Below are 4,164 nucleotides of genomic sequence, written 5' to 3' on the forward strand. Positions count from 1 at the left end.
GAATCTTTATACATGAGGAAATTGCTTTGATATATTTCAACATGGCTCTCTCTAGATTATGTCAGTTTTCAACGTTGTATATACAATTTTGTTTTCCCTTAGGAAGTTATTTTCATTTTGATGATTCCCATCATATATTAAGATAAATTGTTTATGAGCTTAATTAAAACTTCTTTTAGTATAGCATGTAAATTTCAATACTTCATCCTGGGCTCATTGTTCTAAAATTTGACATGTTTTGAGGTTTCAGTGAACACAATACATGACTTATTTAGAAAATTATGCTCCCTAAATATATTAATAGTATTAATTGTATATTTCTGTTAGAATTATTTTAGTTGAAAGTGATAAAAAATAGACACAAAATTAGCCTTAACAAATAGATGTACACAGAGTCAAGAAACTGCAAAGACAAGGTGTGTCCTTTTAAGTGCTCAGGAATATCTCTGGGCCTTGAATTTCCCCTATCTCTTGATTCTTCTTCCTGTGGGTTGACCACATTGAAAGTAGGTTCTTACCTGATTGAAGGTTGGAAACTGTTACCAAAAGAAAGTAAAACAGATACTAGACAGATAAAAATGTTCACCATAAGATTTAGAAAGGGATTTTTTTTTTCCTATTCAGGAGTGATTCCCATTTAAGGGAGCAAATTCGGAGTGTGGAAGAAAAGAGAGGCAAACTAGAAATTGCTCAGAGATAAATTTCTTACATAAATTGCACTTACTAATTTCACATGTGTTATTACTTAATGTTACTTAAGGATTTGGTATACTAAATGGGAAACACAGCAGTATTTGAAGAAGAATGAGGATAACTTCGGTGAAAAAATAAAATTGCTAAGGCTAATAAAATAAAAGTAATCAGAAAAATTAGAAGATTTACTTTTATGTGGCCTACACTGTGTGCCCTACCAGTTACAATATGGTAGTGAGGTACTTATAAGTAACCAACTACTAGTAGAGTTTACCCTAATACTGTGGTAGACAAAATTAGTATGACCACCTGGATTATGGTTTGCTGAATGGTCATGTCTGTGATTATGGTAATACACCAGAATCTTCTGGACCTGGGACTAGGAACATAACCCACATTCAGCAAACTCAGATCTTCATACCACTCTGCCTAGTGTGTTTGATCTAAAAGAAAGGATGGGCAGAGGACCAAGCTAGGCCACGTAGATTCCTTCCCTGATGTTTTTTAACTGGTACCATGAAAGATAAACCAACCCTGTCAGCACCAGTCACAACATTAAAAGAATCTAAGTTCAAAAAGGTCCATAGCAATAACCCATTTCACGGGAAGATATTGCTTTAAGAACATAATTTGGCACCTGGAGACAAGTAGAGATGATAGATAGATGGAGGGGAAAATCCAATGGCATTTCACTTACTAATTCTAGTGCTCTCTCAGGCCAGCCAAGAAATATCACTTTAGTATAAATCAGTGGTTCTCAACCTTCCTAATGCTACAGTGTATTTTCATTGTTAAAAAGGGGTCTAGGGGGCACGCAGGCGCAGTTGGGTAGGGCAGTGGCGCGCAGGCGCAGCGTGGGGTGGGGCGCGGGAGCGGGGCGAGCGCTGACAGCAGCTGGTGTGCGGCCTGGCCCATCTCCGATGCTTGAGGCTGCCCAGTTTTTGTTTTTTTTTTTTTTTAAAAGAGGGGTCAGGACCCACAGGTTGAGAACTGCTGGTATAAATGAACTTCAGAGGGGTGTTTGTTACTTGACTGAACCAATCATCTGGAACTGTCAAAAACATCAGGAAATATTTTAAGAAGCACTAAACATAGACCTCCCATTTGATCCTGCAAGCCCATTACTAGGCATCTACCCAGAAGAAAAATAATCATTTTACCATAAGGACATTTGTTCTAGACCATTTATTAAAGTTTAATTTACAATTGCCAAAATGTAGAAACAATCTAAATGCTCACCAACTCAGGATTGGATTAACAAGCTGTGGTATATGTACACTATGGAATACTATTCAGCCATCAAGAGATTTTACAACTTTTTTATTAACCTGGATGGAGGTGGAACACATTCTTCTTAGTAAAGCATCACAAGAATGGAGAAGCAAGAATCCAGTGTACTCAATTCTAATATGAAGACAATAAATGACCTACTACATGACGAGGGATAGGGGAATGAGGGATTGGGGAGTGGGGGGAGAGAGGGAGATGGGGGTCACAGTGTAGGGCACATCTCTTGGGGGCAGGACACAATTATAAGAGGGACTTTACCTAACAAATGCAATCAGTATAATCTAATTCTTTGTACCTTAATGAATCCCAAACAATAAAAAAAAAAAAGAACTCAGAAAAAAAGAAGCAGTAAACAGACAAAGAAAATGAAAATAAAACAAACTCAGGAAGTAGGTAGTTACAAATTTGAAAAAAAATCATAAAACAAAGATGGAAGAGTTATGCTATTAAGACTAAAAAAACTTATTCCTTTTTTTTTTGTTTTTTAGAAATATTAAGTAGGTGATTTGATCTGAGGAATCCTTGGTAATTAAATAATTATTTTCTAAAAAAAATAAGCAGTAAATTTCTGTGAATGAAGGTTATCTTTGAAATGGTTTAACATGGGCACGGATGGCTTTGGGGATGGGAAGGGCCAAGACTCAGGGATCCTTTTCAACTTTATAGTGAAATAGTAACTATCAATGTTTCCTTGTTACTAATTTGGCAAGCATGTGATCATTTTCCCCTTAGTGTTTGACAATAGCTACTTTTGTGATGGAATGAGGCAACGTGACTATTTATTTTTTAAAAATAAGTATTTCTTTTATGGTCTTGTTGTACATAATTGGAAAATGTAGCTCATTTTGTGTTCTGCACAAGTCCTATTGGGCTTCCTCTACACGTGGGTGCACATGTCTTCTCAGTGAGCTTTCTCTTTGTCAGCCAGTACCTCTATCTGTCCAGAAAAAAACTCCTCTCTGTAGAACCGTAGAATTACTTGGCCTGAGCAGAGAGCTCCAGAATGCCTGATAATTTATTTTCCCCAAAGTATAGTCCTTAACTATTGAAGGCTGGACAGCTGGTGGCAGGGGTATAATACTTCAGCTCCTTTTGCCTTTGGCTGAGACAACTCTAGATGTGACATACACTGTGCCCAGAGAACAGTAACTTTAAGGTTAACTTAGAGTTACCCTCTAAGGGATTTTGCTTAACTGATTGACTTTCCTTCTGGACTCTTGTTTTCCCCTGTCCACTTACTTCCCATTCACCTACCATTTTTTTTAAATTAAATCATAGCTGTGTACATTAATACTGTCATGGGGTACAGTGTGCTGTTTTTATATACAATTTGAAATATTGTCATCAAACTGGTTAACATAGCCTTCATGTCATTTTCTTAGTTATTGTGTTAAGACATTTATATTCTACATTTAGAAAGATTCACAGTACCATTTTTTGTTGTTGTTGTTGTTATTTGTTTTTCTTATTGTCAGTTTGCTTATTTGACTTCCTAGTAAGCCACTTTCACACAAATACTCATCTAGGAGTCCACTTTTGGGAAGCCCAACTAAGCATAGGATGAATCCTGTATGCTGATAAATTTGTTAGCTGGCAGGATATATGCAAGATTAAGTCTTATTGCTTTCTTTTTTCTCATTTCATGTAGGCTATTTGTCCCAACTAGAGATTTTTTTTCTCATGCCTAGTAGTAATCTTGTGATTTTTATATTGGTAAAAAAGCAATGACTAATTACATTCCTTGTTTGGGAAGGAACATTACTAACCAGAACTACATCTTTATTTTGAAAGCCTTCAGAGTCACAGCCATCACCTTTAGAAGGAACATGGTATGCCTTGCAAATCCATTCTTTATTAGTGAAAGAACATCATGGTTTCTATCTATTCAGTTTATAAACTGAGTTCTAATTCATGCCATAGAAGTCTTACCTTTCATATGGAAAATAACCAAACAATAATATTTTAACTTAATAAATTGATAGTTATTGTAATGATTATTCAAGAAAAGAGTTCCCAGAAATTCTTTTTCACACCATAAAATACTCACAGAAGAACAAAGATGATTTACTTTTTATTTTTAAATAGCTTCACAAGCAAATATTCTCCTTTTCAGTCTCTGCTGCTATCCAGTATTCAAAAAACAAAATCATAACTCCAAGCAACAATTTATTAGCAAAATAT

The sequence above is a fragment of the Otolemur garnettii genome, unplaced genomic scaffold, assembly GCF_000181295.1.
Source record: "Otolemur garnettii isolate 467f Iridium unplaced genomic scaffold, OtoGar3 scaffold00072, whole genome shotgun sequence".
Classification (NCBI taxonomy): domain Eukaryota; kingdom Metazoa; phylum Chordata; class Mammalia; order Primates; family Galagidae; genus Otolemur; species Otolemur garnettii.